Genomic DNA, 20,302 nt, shown 5'->3' with positions numbered 1-20,302 from the left:
ATTACTTTGAAAAACATCTCCGACTGCCACTGGATCGTGGTCTCAGGCTGGGATGCGGACCATTGAGAACAGTATAAACGATCTATTAGTGGAAGTAGCTTACATGAGAAATGCCCTCGTTTAACATGCTAGGATGATCGACTTCGGTATTCTCCAACTGCTGTTTACATTTTCTAACACGTTATGAGGACGAATACAAAGGTTGACAGCTTCCTTGTAAGTGGGAGTAAGCACAAGTTATTTTCAGATGTAATGTCTATTTTAAACTCAATCTAGTCCTGCGTAGTGCAAAAGACATTGCTATATTTTTATATTAGTCAAGCCCTATTTAAAGTGTTCTTAAATTGTTTTGACATTAGCAATGATCAATTTAAATGTGGTTATTGATTTAAACAACTGAACAATTGTGGGCTTGATGGTTTCTTTTTTCTACGTTTCTACCGGAATGAGATACACACTCAAAATGTGTCCCCTTCCTTCAGCAACCCCCGACTGAAGATTGAAGTGGTCATTCCTTGCAGCGAGTAGGTTCCCGATAACAACACTCATTGTCAGCTCGGTGCTCAGAAGAAAACACTGCCACTCCTCCTGGTGGATACCGAGACCAATCCCTTCAAAACGTGTTTCATTCTAGAAATGATCCTTGCAAATATAGTCTTAACTTTTATTAGCAGACAGTCGCCCCCAACTGGCAAGCTCTACTTCATATGAAACAATGACTGGGCAACAACGAGGTGTTACATTAACAATACAAACTAACCCGAGACAGCCAGGCCGTTAAAGCATACCTTAAGTTTGTCGTGTGATACAAAAGCAAGTATTGGCATTTTTGCATCGTCTGCCTCGTCAAACAAGCTCGAGCCACAGCACACAGCGCTGCTGCATCGGGACACAGATTGTGGATTTCTAAGCGACTGAATAAACGAGCTGAGACTACTTTTTAAAGAAATTGAAAACATACCTCTAGTCGAAATACTTGCAATTTAGTTAATTAAATTATTTTTTTAAATTTGCAATCACAGACTACATTGCCAAAATAAAAATAAAAAACAACTGACAATCTGATTTGCTCGTATCAAGCTGCGATGAAGCCTATGAGAATCCCTGGCACCATTAAAGGGGAATTAGCTCAAATGGTAGAGCGCTCTCTTAGCATGCGAGAAGTAGCGGGATCGATGCCCGCATTCTCCAAATAATTTTAAAGTATCTGCGTATTTTGTCCCGGCGCATTATGGAGATAAATACAAAGTGTGACAATTCTTTGTAACAGAGAGGCCCACCATGCATGTGTATTTTAATGCACAGTCTGCTCATTTGTAATAATCCCCGGACTGAAAAACTGCAGCGCGTGATATTTTGTAGGTCTTCTTATCTCCTATGTCCGCTAACGCTAGGCACAACGTGCCCGAGTGCTGTAGCAGCAGCCATGAAGCAAGTTAGTTTTTCAGTAGAAATAAGGCTTTTGTGTATGGGTGTTTTGAAAAGATCAGTTAAATAGCTACGTATTTTGAAATAAGGATGTATTCATTATTATGAACGTTGGCAGAAAGGATATGGTATTATTATTTCCCACGTGTGCTTGACTTGTACAAATCTGATAGAGTTTCAACAAAGGCATTTGACTTGGGTTCATTATTTAGCCTATACTGCCATCTGCAGCATTACTGCGGGTGTCGTTTGCTTCTTTTGACAATAATACGGCTGTTTTCACGGAAAACCGTGAGATCATGTAGCCGTGGCTGAGTGGTTAATGAACAAACAGAGCTGTCAGAAATGGAATTCGAAGCCACGCTTCCAGGGTAACTGTGATCTGAACGCAGCGCCATAGCTCGCTCAACCATCCTGAATTAGACACGTCTTTTCACAATATTGCAGTACACTGCTGAACCTCCGATGTCTGACGCTGCAGTAAATCAAATCGTGTGTGTGTGTGTACTTATTCTTTTTCTGTTTATATGAAGGAGGGCGACCTGTTTTGTCGCATTCTATATGGGATTGTAGCAGCCACACCCAGTGACACCCAGTGAGAGTCCTAATACCGACACTACTAAAAATTAATTAAAAGGTTTGGAATAGGAATGACAACAGAATGACAAAGGCAGAATAACAATTCACAAAGCTTTATTACAATGATCCATGAGTCACATAAATCAGTTCAAATAACTAACAATACAATGTATTAAAGTTGTACTAAAAACAAGGAGGGGAAATTGAATAAAGCCAGCCAATAGCCACATTTTAAAAGCATGGGGTATTAGACCAACATATAGCAGCGATTACACTTCTTTTTAAGAGTGCTAAGTGATTGGAAACAGCTCTTCGCAGCAAGGGTACAACAACAAAAGCCAGATTGTTAATACACACAAGTTTTAACATTATTAGGGAACGTTAGCTGCAACATTACAGGTTTAACTATATTAGACCAATTCAACAACAATACAAGTTTAGTTAAGATAATTAGCAGCAACGTTCAGGTTTAGCAGCGGTGTAGCATAAGTAAACAGAACCAACAGGTGTGGGGACATTTACCTGCTGCTGGAACACTTTTAATCTAACAAAACAAAATTGATGAGACCGGGATTTAACCACACGTCTCAGAGCTTTATTCAACAGACTAGCTCTCGAATTATCCAACACTTTACTTTTGGAATATACCCACACGGCTGTAACACCACAGACACAGACACAGCGCGTCTCCAGAACACTCATCTACAGCAGCAGCACACCGAATCTCAGGTCCCACGCACGTGTCGGTACTTCCTCTCTCACCCCGCCTCAAAGAAAGAAACTTTCTCCCGACAGCCCGGCTAGCTCAGTCGGTAGAGCATGAGACTCTTAATCTCAGGGTCGTGGGTTCGAGCCCCACGTTGGGCGTCCTTTTTAAATACAAATTGTAGATGTTTCTTCGAGGCAACGGAGCAATGTCTGATTCTGTTCACATTGTATAAAGTATTGCAACACAATTACTTATTGGTCATTGTCATATAGCAATTGCTATTGTAAAATGCGTGCATCCTTTAAAGCTATACCGATATTGAAATAAAGAATCTTACTTTCGTGGGTTGGCTTCAATCTGATTCTTTTTTTACACTTGTCATTACATCATTCATGGAGCAAGTTAGTATGTGCGTAATAAACCCAATCGGGCCTTGATACAATAGACAACCCTAGTCTGTGCTGAAATGAAATAATGCGGTTTTCTACTAAAGCAAACGCAGCTTGTCAGAATGGCCGAGTGGTCTAAGGCGCCAGACTCAAGGACGCTATCTTTCCAAAGAATTGTGTGTTCTGGTCTCCGAATGGAGGCGTGGGTTCAAATCCCACTTCTGACAGTTCTCTTTTACTTATTTTTTAAATGAATCAATTTGTTCATTTTACTATAAAAGATTGTTTCAAGGAAATCAACAGCTGATACCAAACTCTTGTCAGCACTCAATACCATTTTAATTTCCATTTTAAATCGGACTAAAATAGCGTTCCTAACACAGATTGCATTTTTGTTGTAAACGATCTATTAGTGGAAGTAGCTTACATGAGAAATGCCCTCGTTTAACATGCTAGGATGATCGACCTCGGTATTCTCCAACTGCTGTTTACATTTTCTAACACGTTATGAGGACGAATACAAAGGTTGACAGCTTCCTTGTAAGTGGGGGTAAGCACAAGTTATTTTCAGATGTAATGTCTATTTTAAACTCAATCTAGTCCTGCGTAGTGCAAAAGACATTGCTATATTTTTATATTAGTCAAGCCCTATTTAAAGTGTTCTTAAATTGTTTTGACATTAGCAATGATCAATTTAAATGTGGTTATTGATTTAAACAACTGAACAATTGTGGGCTTGATGGTTTCTTTTTTCTACGTTTCTACCGGAATGAGATACACACTCAAAATGTGTCCCCTTCCTTCAGCAACCCCCGACTGAAGATTGAAGTGGTCATTCCTTGCAGCGAGTAGGTTCCCGATAACAACACTCATTGTCAGCTCGGTGCTCAGAAGAAAACACTGCCACTCCTCCTGGTGGATACCGAGACCAATCCCTTCAAAACGTGTTTCATTCTAGAAATGATCCTTGCAAATATAGTCTTAACTTTTATTAGCAGACCGTCGCCCCCAACTGGCAAGCTCTACTTCATATGAAACAATGACTGGGCAACAACGAGGTGTTACATTAACAATACAAACTAACCCGAGACAGCCAGGCCGTTAAAGCATACCTTAAGTTTGTCGTGTGATACAAAAGCAAGTATTGGCATTTTTGCATCGTCTGCCTCGTCAAACAAGCTCGAGCCACAGCACACAGCGCTGCTGCATCGGGACACAGATTGTGGGTTTCTAAGCGACTGAATAAACGAGCTGAGACTACTTTTTAAAGAAATTGAAAACATACCTCTAGTCGAAATACTTGCTATTTAGTTAATTAAATTATTTTTTTAAATTTGCAATCACAGACTACATTGCCAAAATAAAAATAAAAAACAACTGACAATCTGATTTGCTCGTATCAAGCTGCGATGAAGCCTATGAGAATCCCTGGCACCATTAAAGGGGAATTAGCTCAAATGGTAGAGCGCTCGCTTAGCATGCGAGAAGTAGCGGGATCGATGCCCGCATTCTCCAAATAATTTTAAAGTATCTGCGTATTTTGTCCCGGCGCATTATGGAGATAAATACAAAGTGTGACAATTCTTTGTAACAGAGAGGCCCACCATGCATGTGTATTTTAATGCACAGTCTGCTCATTTGTAATAATCCCCGGACTGAAAAACTGCAGCGCGTGATATTTTGTAGGTCTTCTTATCTCCTATGTCCGCTAACGCTAGGCACAACGTGCCCGAGTGCTGTAGCAGCAGCCATGAAGCAAGTTAGTTTTTCAGTAGAAATAAGGCTTTTGTGTATGGGTGTTTTGAAAAGATCAGTTAAATAGCTACATATTTTGAAATAAGGATGTATTCATTATTATGAACATTGGCAGAAAGGATATGGTATTATTATTTCCCACGTGTGCTTGACTTGTACAAATCTGATAGAGTTTCAACAAAGGCATTTGACTTGGGTTCATTATTTAGCCTATACTGCCACCTGCAGCATTACTGCGGGTGTCGTTTGCTTCTTTTGACAATAATACGGCTGTTTTCACGGAAAACCGTGAGATCATGTAGCCGTGGCTGAGTGGTTAATGAACAAACAGAGCTGTCAGAAATGGAATTCGAATCCACGCTTCCAGGGTAACTGTGATCTGAACGCAGCGCCATAGCTCGCTCAACCATCCTGAATTAGACACGTCTATTCACAACATTGCAGTACACTGCTGAACCTCCAATGTCTGACGCTGCAGTAAATCAACTCGTGTGTGTGTGTGTACTTATTCTTTTTCTGTTTATATGAAGGAGGGCGACCTGTTTTGTCGCATTCTATATGGGATTGTAGCAGCCACACCCAGTGACACCCAGTGAGAGTCCTAATACCGACACTACTAAAAATTAATTAAAAGGTTTGGAATAGGAATGACAACAGAATGACAAAGGCAGAATAACAATTCACAAAGCTTTATTACAATGATCCATGAGTCACATAAATCAGTTCAAATAACTAACAATACAATGTATTAAAGTTGTACTAAAAACAAGGAGGGGAAATTGAATAAAGCCAGCCAATAGCCACATTTTAAAAGCATGGGGTATTAGACCAACATATAGCAGCGATTACACTTCTCTTTAAGAGTGCTAGGTGATTGGAAACAGCTCTTCGCAGCAAGGGTACAACAACAAAAGCCAGATTGTTAATACACACAAGTTTTAACAGTATTAGGGAACGTTAGCTGCAACATTACAGGTTTAACTATATTAGAGCAATTCAACAACAATACAAGTTTAGTTAAGATAATTAGCAGCAACGTTCAGGTTTAGCAGCGCTGTAGCATAAGTAAACAGAACCAAAAGGTGTGGGGACATTTACCTGCTGCTGGAACACTTTTAATCTAACAAAACAAAATTGATGAGACCGGGATTTAACCACACGTCTCAGAGCTTTATTCAACAGACTAGCTCTCGAATTATCCAACACTTTACTTTTGGAATATACTCACACGGCTGTAACACCGCAGACACAGACACAGCGCGTCTCCAGAACACTCATCTACAGCAGCAGCACACCGAATCTCAGGTCCCACGCACCTGTCGGTACTTCCTCTCTCACCCCGCCTCAAAGAAAGAGACTTTCTTCCGACAGCCCGGCTAGCTCAGTCGGTAGAGCATGAGACTCTTAATCTCAGGGTCGTGGGTTCGAGCCCCACGTTGGGCGTCCTTTTTAAATACAAATTGTAGATGTTTCTACGAGGCAACGGAGCAATGTCTGATTCTGTTCACATTGTATAAAGTATTGCAACACAATTACTTATTGGTCATTGTCATATAGCAATTGCTATTGTAAAATGCGTGCATCCTTTAAAGCTATACCGATATTGAAATAAAGAATCTTACTTTCGTGGGTTGGCTTCAATCTGATTCTTTTTTTACACTTGTCATTACATCATTCATGGAGCAAGTTAGTATGTGCGTAATAAACCCAATCGGGCCTTGATACAATAGACAACCCTAGTCTGTGCTGAAATGAAATAATGCGGTTTTCTACTAAAGCAAATGCAGCTTGTCAGAATGGCCGAGTGGTCTAAGGCGCCAGACTCAAGGACGCTGTCTTTCCAAAGAATTGTGTGTTCTGGTCTCCGAATGGAGGCGTGGGTTCAAATCCCACTTCTGACAGTTCACTTTTACTTATTTTATAAAAGAATCAATTTGTTCATTTTACTATAAAAGATTGTTTCAAGGAAATCAACAGCTGATACCAAACTCTTGTCAGCACTCAATACCATTTTCATTTCCATTTTAAATCGGACTAAAATAGCGTTCCTAACACAGATTGCATTTTTGTTGTAAACTGGCTACTTGTCGAAGTCACTGAAAAATATTTTGTGTAGAAACATGTGTTATTTAACTAAAGATTGTTTTAATATTTCAAATAACATATTACTTTGAAAAACATCTCCGACTGCCACTGGATCGTGGTCTCAGGCTGGGATGCTGACCATTGAGAACAGTATAAACGATCTATTAGTGGAAGTAGCTTACATGAGAAATGCCCTCGTTTAACATGCTAGGATGATCGACTTCGGTATTCTCCAACTGCTGTTTACATTTTCTAACACCTTATGAGGACGAATACAAAGGTTGACAGCTTCCTTGTAAGTGGGGGTAAGCACAAGTTATTTTCAGATGTAATGTCTATTTTAAACTCAATCTAGTCCTGCGTAGTGCAAAAGACATTGCTATATTTTTATATTAGTCAAGCCCTATTTAAAGTGTTCTTAAATTGTTTTGACATTAGCAATGATCAATTTAAATGTGGTTATTGATTTAAACAACTGAACAATTGTGGGCTTGATGGTTTCTTTTTTCTACGTTTCTACCGGAAAGAGATACACACTCAAAATGTGTCCCCTTCCTTCAGCAACCCCCGACTGAAGATTGAAGTGGTCATTCCTTGCAGCGAGTAGGTTCCCGATAACAACACTCATTGTCAGCTCGGTGCTCAGAAGAAAACACTGCCACTCCTCCTGGTGGATACCGAGACCAATCCCTTCAAAACGTGTTTCATTCTAGAAATGATCCTTGCAAATATAGTCTTAACTTTTATTAGCAGACCGTCGCCCCCAACTGACAAGCTCTACTTCATATGAAACAATGACTGGGCAACATCGAGGTGTTACATTAACAATACAAACTAACTCGAGACAGCCAAGCCGTTAAAGCATACCTTAAGTTTGTCGCGTGATACAAAAGCAAGTATTGGCATTTTTGCATTGTCTGCCTCGTCAAACAAGCTCGAGCCACAGCACACAGCGCTGCTGCATCGGGACACAGATTGTGGATTTCTAAGCGACTGAATAAACGAGCTGAGACTACTTTTTAAAGAAATTGAAAACATACCTCTAGTCGAAATATTTGCTATTTAGTTAATTAAATTATTTTTTTTAAATTTGCAATCACAGACTACATTGCCAAAATAAAAATAAAAAACAACTGACAATCTGATTTGCTCGTATCAAGCTGCGATGAAGCCTATGAGAATCCCTGGCACCATTAAAGGGGAATTAGCTCAAATGGTAGAGCGCTCGCTTAGCATGCGAGAAGTAGCGGGATCGATGCCCGCATTCTCCAAATAATTTTAAAGTATCTGCGTATTTTGTCCCGGCGCATTATGGAGATAAATACAAAGTGTGACAATTCTTTGTAACAGAGACGCCCACCATGCATGTGTATTTTAATGCACAGTCTGCTAATTTGTAATAATCCCCGGACTGAAAAACTGCAGCGCGTGATATTTTGTAGGTCTTCTTATCTCCTATGTCCGCTAACGCTAGGCACAACGTGCCCGAGTGCTGTAGCAGCAGCCATGAAGCAAGTTAGTTTTTCAGAAGAAATAAGGCTTTTGTGTATGGGTGTTTTGAAAAGATCAGTTAAATAGCTACGTATTTTGAAATAAGGATGTATTCATTATTATGAACGTTGGCAGAAAGGATATTGTATTATTATTTCCCACGTGTGCTTGACTTGTACAAATCTGACAGAGTTTCAACAAAGGCATTTGACTTGGGTTCATTATTTAGCCTGTACTGCATCTACAGCATTACTGCGGGTGTCGTTTGCTTCTTTTGACAATAATACGGCTGTTTTCACGGAAAACCGTGAGAGCATGTAGCCGTGGCTGAGTGGTTAATGAACAAACAGAGCTGTCAGATATGGAATTCGAACCCACGCTTCCAGGGTAACTGTGATCTGAACGCAGCGCCATAGCTCGCTCAACCATCCTGAATTAGACACGTCTTTTTACAACATTGCAGTACACTGCTGAACCTCCGATGTCTGACGCTGCAGTAAATCAACTCGTGTGTGCGTGTACTTATTCTTTTTCTGTTTATATGAAGGAGGGCGACCTGTTTTGTCGCATTCTATATGGGATTGTAGCAGCCACACCCAGTGACACCCAGTGAGAGTCCTAATACCGACACTACTAAAAATTAATTAAAAGGTTTGGAATAGGAATGACAACAGAATGACAAAGGCAGAATAACAATTCACAAAGCTTTATTACAATGATCCATGATTCACATAAATCAGTATAAATAACTAACAATAAAATGTATTAAAGTTGTACTAAAAACAAGGAGGGGAAATTGAATAAAGCCAGCCAATAGCCACATTTTAAAAGCATGGGGTATTAGACCAACATATAGCAGCGATTACACTTCTCTTTAAGAGTGCTAGGTGATTGGAAACAGCTCTTCGCAGCAAGGGTACAACAACAAAAGCCAGATTGTTAATACACACAAGTTTTAACAGTATTAGGGAACGTTAGCTGCAACATTACAGGTTTAACTATATTAGAGCAATTCAACAACAATACAAGTTTAGTTAAGATAATTAGCAGCAACGTTCAGGTTTAGCAGCGGTGTAGCATAAGTAAACAGAACCAAAAGGTGTGGGGACATTGACCTGCTGCTGGAACACTTTTAATCTAACAAAACAAAATTGATGAGACCGGGATTTAACCACACGTCTCAGAGCTTTATTCAACAGACTAGCTCTCGAATTATCCAACACTTTACTTTTGGAATATACTCACACGGCTGTAACACCGCAGACACAGACACAGCGCGTCTCCAGAACACTCATCTACAGCAGCAGCACACCGAATCTCAGGTCCCACGCACCTGTCGGTACTTCCTCTCTCACCCCGCCTCAAAGAAAGAAACTTTCTCCCGACAGCCCGGCTAGCTCAGTCGGTAGAGCATGAGACTCTTAATCTCAGGGTCGTGGGTTCGAGCCCCACGTTGGGCGTCCTTTTTAAATACAAATTGTAGATGTTTCTTCGAGGCAAAGGAGCAATGTCTGATTCTGTTCACATTGTATAAAGTATTGCAACACAATTACTTATTGGTCATTGTCATATAGCAATTGCTATTGTAAAATGCGTGCATCCTTTAAAGCTATACCGATATTGAAATAAAGAATCCTACTTTCGTGGGTTGGCTTCAATCTGTTTCTTTTTTTACACTTGTCATTACATCATTCATGGAGCAAGTTAGTATGTGCGTAATAAACCCAATTGGGCCTTGATACAATAGACAACCATAGTCTGTGCTGAAATGAAATAATGCGGTTTTCTACTAAAGCAAACGCAGCTTGTCAGAATGGCCGAGTGGTCTAAGGCGCCAGACTCAAGGACGCTGTCTTTCCAAAGAATTGTGTGTTCTGGTCTCCGAATGGAGGCGTGGGTTCAAATCCCACTCTGACAGTTCACTTTTACTTATTTTTAAATGAATCAATTTGTTCATTTTACTAAAAAAGATTGTTTCAAGGAAATCAACAGCTGATACCAAACTCTTGTCAGCACTCAATACCATTTTCATTTCCATTTTAAATCGGACTAAAAAAGCGTTCCTAACACAGATTGCATTTTTGTTGTAAACTGGCTACTTGTCGAAGTCACTGAAAAATATTTTGTGTAGAAACATGTGTTATTTAACTAAAGATTGTTTTAATATTTCAAATAACATATTACTTTGAAAAACATCGCCGACTGCCACTGGATCGTGGTCTCAGGCTGGGATGCGGACCATTGAGAACAGTATAAACGATCTATTAGTGGAAGTAGCTTACATGAGAAATGTACTCGTTTAACATGCTAGGATGATCGACTTCGGTATTCTCCAACTGCTGTTTACATTTTCTAACACGTTATGAGGTCGAATACAAAGGTTGACAGCTTGCTTGTAAGTGGGGGTAAGAACAAAGTTATTTTCAGATGTAATGTTTTTATTTAAGCTCAATATTGTCCTGCGTAGTGCAAATCACATTACTATATTTTTATATTAGTCAAGCCGTATTTAAAGTGTTCTTAAATTGCTTTAGCATTAGCAATGACCAATTTGAAATTTGCTTATTGATTTTAACAACTGAGCAATTGTAGGCTTGATGTTATCTTTTTTTCTGAGTTTCTACCAGTATGAGACCAATCTTTCTAGCCGGGGGAGGTTTCAGTCCCCGCCCACCTACATAGTATTCAGGAGGAGGAAGGCTCTGGTGATTTCAAGGGTTTTGCTGCAAATGTGTTTCTTACCCGTTAAGTGCCATTGTCCTAATCTGAGACTACTTTGTCATTTTTGGCGCATTTTTAATTGGCATGTTATTTGAATTTTCTTTTAACTCTATTGTTATGATAACTAACTCTAATTTTGTTAACCGTAACAGTTAAATCTAGATGTAAGGTATCAGATTAAATAAACACACCTTGTGTTCAGATTTTTTTTTTTTGTTTTAATAAATGTATTTGTCCTCTATGGGTAGAGTCAGGTAAACTGCATACCTGCCGTTTCTACACCTTAACATTTACAAAATACACACACTAAATTGAAAAGTAATAACACAAAGTCTTGCCTTCAGTTAATATTTTAGAAAATCTATTTTGCTAACAGAAGACAATGTCTCTCTGGTGTTGGCCTGTCATTAGATTGCCGATTTAAAATCCCTGGTCCCATCGTAGAAGCAGGATAGTTTATTCACAAATAAATACATACACGTTTGTTTATGTTTCTTTTGTTGGTAAATTAACCCAATACATTATTGCATTCTGCCACGTAATTAGACGATCAAAGCCCATTTGTGCCAGTGCGCATTCAAAGGAGACGCGCTGAGAGAATCCTAGTTAAATACTAGTTTTACTGATTTAAACTAGTTGTTTAATGTTTTCTTTACTTTTAAAGCTGAGAATCAAACACACTTGCGACAACTTCATAGCCCTGCTGGCTACGAACACGTATCGAGTCGGCTGTTTCCTATAACCCTGGTGATACCGAGTGTTTTCCAAGTATCAGCATTCGGCATTACCATGCGTTTGGCATGCTTGCTGTGCACTCTAGCATTGCATAACAAGCATGTAGGATGCCGGGACTTCGTGGCGCAATGGTAGCGCGTCTGACTCCAGATCAGGAGGTTGCGTGTTCAAATCACGTCGAGGTCAAAGCCTTCTTTGTTTCTATTCCGCACTATTTCGTTGTTTAACGTGTTTGGATTTGAATGTTTCCGTGCATTTATTTAAACAATTTAGCCTACACAACATATCGATTGTATAGCGATCAAACAGAGATTTATTGTATTGTGATTTTTTTTTTATGTTTCATTTGATACTGCACAATAAATTAAAGTGACTCCCAAATTAATGTTGGCCAGTCTTCAATGACATAGTTGGGTAATAAAGTCATATTAACACTTCCTTGCATGTTATATTGAAAACAGCTCTACAAATACTAGTTTTGAAGAAACTTAAAGTACAGCAAGTAATGATTGATGCCTTAAAGCTTAACAGACCTTTACAAATTAACAAAGAAAACATAAAAAAGGGGCACATAGTCGGCAGGATGTGAACATGAGCGGGGAAACTCTAACATCTTTTAAGTCCATCACCTTAACTACTTGGCCAAAACTACTTTGTGTAAAGTACCAAGTTCTATAAACATATCACAGACCAAGAACAAATACACACAGTTTGTTTTTAATAAAACATTGACGAAACCACAATCCCTGGTTTAGGAGGCTAGTGCCTTATCCTTTAGGTGACTGCGGCACTTTCATATGGATAGTAGTCAGCGTGACAAAATACGACCAGAGGGAAAAAAGCAGTGGTTTCCGTGTCATTCCATTGCCATATTACATTGTGCATGTTCAGAATATGTGGGAATCCTGAAAACAGCATTGTAATATGTGAACAAATCAATAACTGAATTTAATTAACGCATGGATTAAACGCTATTGAGTGTTACGGTTGTTAATTAACTTGCAAAGCAAACGTTTTAGAGCTCAATTTTTAAGAGAGTTCAAGAGCTGACATATGCAGGAGCTGGCAATATTGACGTATTCCCAAGGGCTTTATCTTTTGGTCTTTCTGGGAACAATTTAAAAAGAAAAGAAAGCAATGTCATTTGTAAAGAAACGAATTTGATAGAAAACCTAACGTTTTCGAGGTCATTTGTCGATTTAAATGTGTCCAGTAATGTGCACATTTCCCTGATTGCGAATATAATACGAAGTCTTACCTTCAGTTAATATTTTAGAAAAACTGCTTTGCAAACAGAAGAAAAACAAGCTAGCAGAGGATGGTTTCGATCCATCGACCTCTGGGTTATGGGCCCAGCACACTTCCGCTGCGCCACTCTGCTGCTGTTGCCGCATAACTCAATTACCAAGCAGCAGAAAAAAAACTGAACTCATCGTGTTAACCAGCCACACGGCAGTGGCCGGGCCAAACCATGGAAACGTCGTAAATCAGAGATGATCCGTTTTCTTTTCTCCCAAATACGTTATGCAAAGTATGCAACTTTTCTGCCCACTTTGATCACAGGCAGTTTTATTCCCCAGTTTCGGCGGCCAATTCCAATATTCTGTCTCTCGAAAGCATCTTAAATCGTGGAAAGCGCTCTTTGTTTAAAATTACACAGAAGACTTATTTTGTTCGACCAGGCTTACAATTAGATATTTTCTTGTTTTCAAATAGATTTTTTGAAGCGCATATGGGGCACTATAGAAAATATATATGATTCATTGATTGAATGTTGGCCTGCGTTCGGTCTGGCAGGGTTAATTCTTAAAAAGACAACGCCGAAGGTTCTGATAAATGATTGCAATTATTTGAGATGCTGCATGTAGACAATAATGTAGGAGCACCACCACAGTTCCGACAAGGTTCCATAGTGTAGTGGTTACACGCAGAAGGCCCTGGGTTCGATCCCCAGTGGAACCACTGCAGTTTGTTTTTAAATTATATCAATCCCTGGTCAAGACAAAGTCTCTCTGGGGTTGGCCTGTCATTAGATTGCTGATGTAAGATCCCTGGTCCCATCGTAGAAGCAGGATAGTTTATTCACAAATAAATACATACACGTTTGTTTATGTTTCTTTTGTTGGTAAATTAACCCAATACATTATTGCATGCTGCCACGTAATTAGACGATCAAAGCCCATTTGTGCCAGTGCGCATTCAAAGGAGACGCGCTGAGAGAATCCTAGTTAAATACTAGTTTTACTGATTTAAACTAGTTGTTTAATGTTTTCTTTACTTTTAAAGCTGAGAATCAAACACACTTGCGACAACTTCATAGCCCTGCTGGCTACGAACACGTATCGAGTCGGCTGTTTCCTATAACCCTGGTGATACCGAGTGTTTTCCAAGTATCAGCATCGGCATTACCATGCGTTTGGCATGCTTGCTGTGCACTCTAGCATTGCATAACAAGCATGTAGTATGCCGGGACTTCGTGGCGCAACGGTAGCGCGTCTGACTCCAGATCAGAAGGTTGCATGTTCAAATCACGTCGAGGTCAAAGCCTTCTTTGTTTCTATTCCGCACTATTTTGTTTTTTTAACATGTTTGGATTTGAATGTTTCCGTGCATTTATTTAAACAATTTAGCCTACACAACATATCGATTGTATAGCGATCAAACAGAGATTTATTGTATTGTGATTTTTTTTATGTTTCATTTGATACTGCACAATAAATTAAAGTGACTCCCAAATTAATGTTGGCCAGTCTTCAATGACATAGTTGGGGAATAAAGTCATATTAACACTTCCTTGCATGTTATATTGAAAACAGCTCTACAAATACTAGTTTTGAAGAAAGTTAAAGTACAGCAAGTAATGATTGATGCCTTAAAGCTTAACAGACCTTTAAAAATTAACAAAGAAAACATAAAAAAGGGGCACATAGTCGTCAGGATGTGAACATGAGCGGGGAAACTCTAACATCTTTTAAGTCCATCACCTTAACTACTTGGCCAAAACTACTTTGTGTAAAGTACCAAGTTCTATAAACATATCACAGACCAAGAACAAATACACACAGTTTGTTTTTAATAAAACATTGACGAAACCACAATCCCTGGTTTAGGAGGCTAGTGCCTTATCCTTTAGGTGACTGCGGCACTTTCATATGGATAGTAGTCAGCGTGACAAAATACGACCAGAGGGAAAAAAGCAGTGGTTTCCCTGTCATTCCATTGCCATATTACATTGCGCATGTTCAGAATATGCGGGAATCCTGAAAACAGCATTGTAATATGTGAACAAATCAATAACCGAATTTAATTAACGCATGGATTAAACGCTATTGAGTGTTACGGTTGTTAATTAACTTGCAAAGCAAACGTTTTAGAGCTCAATTTTTAAGAGAGTTCAAGAGCTGACATATGCAGGAGCTGGCAATATTGATGTATTCCCAAGGGCTTTATCTTTTGGTCTTACTGGGAACAATTTAAAAAGAAAAGAAAGCAATGTCATTTGTAAAGAAACGAATTTGATAGAAAACCTAACGTTTTCGAGGTCAGTTGTCGATTTAAATGTGTCCAGTAATGTGCACATTTCCCTGATTGCGAATATAATACGAAGTCTTGCCTTCAGTTAATATTTTAGAAAAACTGCTTTGCAAACAGAAGAAAATCAAGCTAGCAGAGGATGGTTTCGATCCATCGACCTCAGGGTTATGGGCCCAGCACGCTTCCCCTGCGCCACTCTGCTACAGCTGTCTCATGATTGAATTAGCACAGATGAGTGATTTCACTCGGGCAGCCTAGCAGGTGGTCTGCTGCGAGTGATTTACTGACACACCCACACCTTTCACTCCCGTCTCCAAGATATTCCGTCACAACTACAACAGTACAATAATAACTGAGACCCGAACAGTGTCAGAGACGGTTCTAGCATGTCCCTTTTGTCCTATAAGTCATTAGATCCTTTTGCAAGGAAGGCCTTGGTTGCAAGGGTGTGCGGTTCTTTGATGGACTCAGATTCAGTTAAAATGTGTTTGCCCACTGACGACGGGAAGGAGAATGTAGAGATGGGAGCCCAGCTAACAAGATTTAAGTTTTGCAGGTATCAGGCTTTTAAAGACTGTCACCCACACCTGTGAGCAGAAACTGACTCACTGAGAGCAGAAACTGTCCCAAAACTGTCACAGCTACTGGAAGCAGGCTGATCTTTGGGAAACAAATTGAACATTTGTGAAAGTGCAACAAATCTTGTAATGACTGTAATGTATTTTAAAGAATATACAAATATTAGAAAATATTATTAGCAGATCTGTGGAAGGCCTGTGAGAAGGAGTTCATTGCATTGAAGGTCAGGCTGACCTGCTGAAAGTTCCAAACCTCCCTTATCAGACAAAAGCATCTTTTTTAATTAGACTCAGTCACAAAACATTCTTATCCAAAGAGAGCAGAATGGTAGAATCTATGAAACAGTTAATATGCGAGAAGCAATCGAACTAGGTTTGATTATAGTAAGAAAAAGCAAAAATATTTAAATAAATAAGAAACCCAATATAATAACATTAAGTAAATGTATGAGCAGTCCAATTAATATTAATAATAAAAAATTAACCTCTTGCCTTCTGTGTATATCAATGAAGTAAAACAGAATTGTAGTTTATAAGAGATTGCTACATTGACATATCTGAATTAGAACTACATATTATAAAATCATTTATACTATGAACTGTAACTCTAACAGTAAACTTACTGAAGGAATACAACTAATGTTGTAACCTCGTTCTCACCTGCTTGTGGTACAGGCAGTGTTGAAGATGACTCATTGGTGTTGGCTGATGAAGCGGGGATTTTTGATGGGCAGCGATTTAAAAGCCAAGATCGTCTGTATAATGAGCGATCTCGTTAATATTAACGAACAGAAATACCTTTTGGATAACAGAAGATACGCGTTTATCTTACAATAATCATTTTCTATATAGAACAGAAATTAATTAGAACCTGGCAGGAAGAGATGTGAACAGAAAGTGTAGTACGCGATAATTGATTAAGTTAGATATTGGTTTGAAATAATGAGTATTAGAAAATGCTTACGATAGTATTTCATATTAATCAACCCTAAAATTGGCAAAAAGCAAAGGTTGTCTTAAAACCCGCTTTATCTGGATACATATCAAAGAAGTTGTCACCTGTTCCATCAAAACATTACACACAAAAGACAACATTCCTCCTTCGAGGAGAGCAACCACCAAGAAAAGGTGTTAAAACCAATCCTCGCCCAGGACAACTGGAAGCTGCTAGAGACTGGAAAATGCTGGCAGATGTTGGTCAATCGCTTATTTTTCCACCTGAGATTGCCACCACTAACCTTCGACCAGATATTGTCTTGTGGTCTGGATCAGCACGCCTTGTTCACCTGGTAGAGTTAACAGTGCCATGGGGGGATGCTGTAGATGAGGCGTATGAGAGGAAGAAACTGCGGTATGCTCAACTAGCCGCTGAAGCAGAACAGCGAGGATGGAGGGTCCGGGTTTATCCAGTGGAGGTGGGTTGTCGAGGATTTGTGGCACACTCTACAACCCAGTTTCTCAGAGATGTCAGATTCAGTGGCCAAGAGTTGCATCGCACAGTGAAGAACTTATCTGAAGCAGCAGAGAGGAGCAGCAATTGGCTGTGGTTGAGACGGAAAGATTCAGAAAGATAGACAGAAAGATACGCTGATGGACGGGTAAGTAAGCTGGGCTGAGTTGAGTGGGGGATAGAGAGGGGTGATGTTGGGAAGCCAGAATCACTGTTGAGCCCTCTTGAGGTGTCGTGGACTAGTCGACAAAACACTGAGGATGGAAGGTGCCCACTTGAAGACCCCAAAGGTGTACCCTACTTAGCTCAATCCAGATGGTTTTCATGCTGATGCGCTGGGGAGACCGCATTGTGGTTGATCCCCGAAGCCAGCATCGCAGCCGTTGTGCGTGCTGATGCGCTATGGAGGTAAAATAAGCTGATCCTTGGAGCCAGCATTACACGTCAGCCATCAACACCAGCCAGAAGGATATCTGCATCATCATATGGAAGGAAACGCAAATGGAAGGAGACACAGATGCAGATGGATCACATTAGTTTACTGCAAAGCTATGTCTTAGTTGGTGCTTATCTTGGTGAGAGCCGAGTTCAAATCAGCATGAAGTTTTAACATCTAATCTCATGTAATGGAAATCTGCGTGTATGTGGTTTTATGTTGTCTAATTAAAGTGTTTGTCTGCCAAGATATGTTTTAAGGGGCTTAGTGGTCAGGTGGTTAAAGAAAAGCTCTTGTTACCAGGGGGTTCCTGGTTCAATCCCTGCTCAGCCACTGGCTCATTGTGTGTGACCCTGTCCCTGAGCAAGTCACTTAACCTCCTTGTGCTCCTTCCTTCAAATGAGATGTAAAACCCAGGTCCTATTGTAAGTGACTCTAAGCAACAGTGGTGATGCACAGTTTATCTGTAAGTTGCTTTGAATAAAAACATCTACTAAATAAATAAATAAAACTGATAACCTTAAAAATGATTTCCAGTTATTTAAAATAAAAAATAAAACCTTTGCTACAGGCACTGCTGACTCTTTACTTTTAGTGTTCTCAGTAAAAAATAAGGAAACATGGAAATAGATGTGCAGGAACCACGTAGCTATTTATTCGACAGTGAGAAAGATCAAAAGATTTAGCTACTTAAAGAAAACCTGCCTCTCTGTCTGCCGAATCCACCTGCTGGACACTTGTTGAATAACTGCTCATGTCCTTCCTTCCACAGGCTCGTGTTTGTTTCTGTCTTTGACCATAGTTTCAGGGGAGAGCGCGAACGCAGTCCCCCACTACCAGAAATTATGCAGTCGAGATTCCCGCATTTGGGGAATTCGCAGGGGTCAGCACAGCCGGAGTTCAATGGCCAAGCCTCGCCCTGGGTGAACCTTTTTCTTTTTTTAAGTTTTATTAAGTTCTGAAACAAATTTACAAATCCAAATAATAATGGCATATTGTGGCAATGTGCCCCATCCCTGTGTGCATTTGTGTGTTGCGTGCGTGTGTAAATGTTGGTGTATAGTCATTGGTACATGGGATATAAACTGGTCTGTGTTTCACGTGTATTTAAAAATGTAGATTTGTATTTAGCACGAGGAGGGCACAAATCACTTCACATGCTGGTTAAATGTAATATGTGAGCATGGGGTTGCACAGAATTAATTCACGTGCTGGGATTCAAGTGAATAATTAATTAGTAATTGAATCCCAGCACAATAGTATATATAGACGCTCATTTAATTCAGTAAGGGTTGGGTGTTCGGTGAGTGGAGAACGGGAGAGAGAGAAGGAGAAAAGTAATTGTTAAAATAATAATTAAAAGAAGCTCACCGTGTTTTGTCTGTTTGGTCCGTTTTTGTTTGTCTTTTTATTTTGGGGTATAGTGCCGTGTCCTGTTTTTGTGTTTAAAACCCTTTATTTTCTGTTCTGTTTGGTTATTAAATGCTGAGCGCGATCACGCGCTCAGATTCATCAAAACCCCAAGTCTCTGTTTATTTCCTGCTTCTGGTCTGACGCCACCCACTCCAGCCGTCTTTGTGACACGTGGTGTCCTGCGTGGGATTTACAGCGCCTCCAGGACTCAGGCCAGAGCAGGAACCGCATATTTGGATTAAAAAAAAAAAAAAAAAAAAAAAAAAAGAGGAAATATGGCAGAAGACGCCATCAAACTGCGGGACTGGATCCGGGAAAATGCTGGGCTGGAGGCAAAGTCGATACCAGTAGCCGCCCGGTTCCTGCGGTTGATGGACAGTGAGCGATGGGAGGCGTATGCAAGGGAACACACCGTAAGCACCTGGGAGGAAGGTGTGGAGTTGGTCCTCAGCTACCTGGAGGGAGTTATAACTACAACAGCCCAGGTAGCAGGTCCACCAGCAGAGGAAGAATGCCTGCTGTCCCCGTCTCCACCAGCAGAGAAAGAATGCCTGCTGGTTTTGCCTCCACAGCCCAAGCGGGAGGAGCCAGAGCGTCCACAGCCCGAGCGGGAGGAGCCTGAACGTCCTACGCCTGAGTGGGAGGAGCCCGAACGTCCTACGCCTGAGTGGGGGGAGCCCGAACGTCCACAGCCCAAGAGGGGGGAGTCGGTGCGTCCACAGCCCAAAAGGGAGGAGTCGGTGCGTCCACAGCCCAAAAGGGAGGAGTCGGTGCGTCCACAGCCCAAAAGGGAGGAGTCGGTGCGTCCACAGCCCGAAGAGAGGGAAGTCGGGGCTTCCACAGCCCTAGGACCCAAGCTGCCAGCAGAGGGAGAATACCTGTTGGTTCACCTGCTGCTGCCATCCCGAGAGCTAAAGGGGGAGGAGCCATCGCTGCCATCCCAAGAGCCAGAAGGGGAGGAGTTACAGGTGCAACCCCCTGAATTTTTCTGGGGGGGAG

At 40.5% G+C, this 20,302-nt stretch overlaps 12 non-coding genes across 12 annotated transcripts; 8 read left to right on the top strand and 4 right to left on the bottom strand.

Annotated features, from left to right (window-relative positions):
* Positions 1-453: 453 nt before the first annotated feature.
* On the bottom strand, positions 454-659 carry LOC131705516 (small nucleolar RNA U3). Its single transcript, XR_009310469.1, has one exon. It is a non-coding gene; the product is annotated as a small nucleolar RNA U3 (small nucleolar RNA).
* Positions 660-2,801: 2,142 nt separating this feature from the next.
* trnak-cuu (transfer RNA lysine (anticodon CUU)) lies at positions 2,802-2,874 on the top strand. Its single transcript has one exon. It is a non-coding gene; the product is annotated as a tRNA-Lys (tRNA).
* A 347-nt stretch (positions 2,875-3,221) lies between these two features.
* Positions 3,222-3,332, top strand: trnal-caa (transfer RNA leucine (anticodon CAA)). The gene is made up of 2 exons: positions 3,222-3,259; positions 3,287-3,332. It is a non-coding gene; the product is annotated as a tRNA-Leu (tRNA).
* A 550-nt stretch (positions 3,333-3,882) lies between these two features.
* On the bottom strand, positions 3,883-4,088 carry LOC117395731 (small nucleolar RNA U3). Its single transcript, XR_004543656.3, has one exon. It is a non-coding gene; the product is annotated as a small nucleolar RNA U3 (small nucleolar RNA).
* A 2,142-nt stretch (positions 4,089-6,230) lies between these two features.
* trnak-cuu (transfer RNA lysine (anticodon CUU)) lies at positions 6,231-6,303 on the top strand. The gene has a single exon. It is a non-coding gene; the product is annotated as a tRNA-Lys (tRNA).
* Positions 6,304-6,650: 347 nt separating this feature from the next.
* Positions 6,651-6,761, top strand: trnal-caa (transfer RNA leucine (anticodon CAA)). The gene is made up of 2 exons: positions 6,651-6,688; positions 6,716-6,761. It is a non-coding gene; the product is annotated as a tRNA-Leu (tRNA).
* A 716-nt stretch (positions 6,762-7,477) lies between these two features.
* On the bottom strand, positions 7,478-7,683 carry LOC117395730 (small nucleolar RNA U3). Its single transcript, XR_004543655.2, has one exon. It is a non-coding gene; the product is annotated as a small nucleolar RNA U3 (small nucleolar RNA).
* A 2,140-nt stretch (positions 7,684-9,823) lies between these two features.
* Positions 9,824-9,896, top strand: trnak-cuu (transfer RNA lysine (anticodon CUU)). Its single transcript has one exon. It is a non-coding gene; the product is annotated as a tRNA-Lys (tRNA).
* Positions 9,897-10,242: 346 nt separating this feature from the next.
* On the top strand, positions 10,243-10,354 carry trnal-caa (transfer RNA leucine (anticodon CAA)). The gene is made up of 2 exons: positions 10,243-10,281; positions 10,309-10,354. It is a non-coding gene; the product is annotated as a tRNA-Leu (tRNA).
* Positions 10,355-12,006: 1,652 nt separating this feature from the next.
* On the top strand, positions 12,007-12,078 carry trnaw-cca (transfer RNA tryptophan (anticodon CCA)). Its single transcript has one exon. It is a non-coding gene; the product is annotated as a tRNA-Trp (tRNA).
* A 2,284-nt stretch (positions 12,079-14,362) lies between these two features.
* trnaw-cca (transfer RNA tryptophan (anticodon CCA)) lies at positions 14,363-14,434 on the top strand. The gene has a single exon. It is a non-coding gene; the product is annotated as a tRNA-Trp (tRNA).
* Positions 14,435-18,695: 4,261 nt separating this feature from the next.
* On the bottom strand, positions 18,696-18,861 carry LOC131705568 (U1 spliceosomal RNA). The gene has a single exon (XR_009310520.1). It is a non-coding gene; the product is annotated as a U1 spliceosomal RNA (small nuclear RNA).
* Between the last annotated feature and the right edge of the window lie 1,441 nt (positions 18,862-20,302).

Source organism: Acipenser ruthenus, chromosome 35 (genome assembly GCF_902713425.1).
Source record: "Acipenser ruthenus chromosome 35, fAciRut3.2 maternal haplotype, whole genome shotgun sequence".
Lineage (NCBI taxonomy): Eukaryota > Metazoa > Chordata > Actinopteri > Acipenseriformes > Acipenseridae > Acipenser > Acipenser ruthenus.
This window is presented reverse-complemented; position numbering and strand designations above follow the sequence as displayed.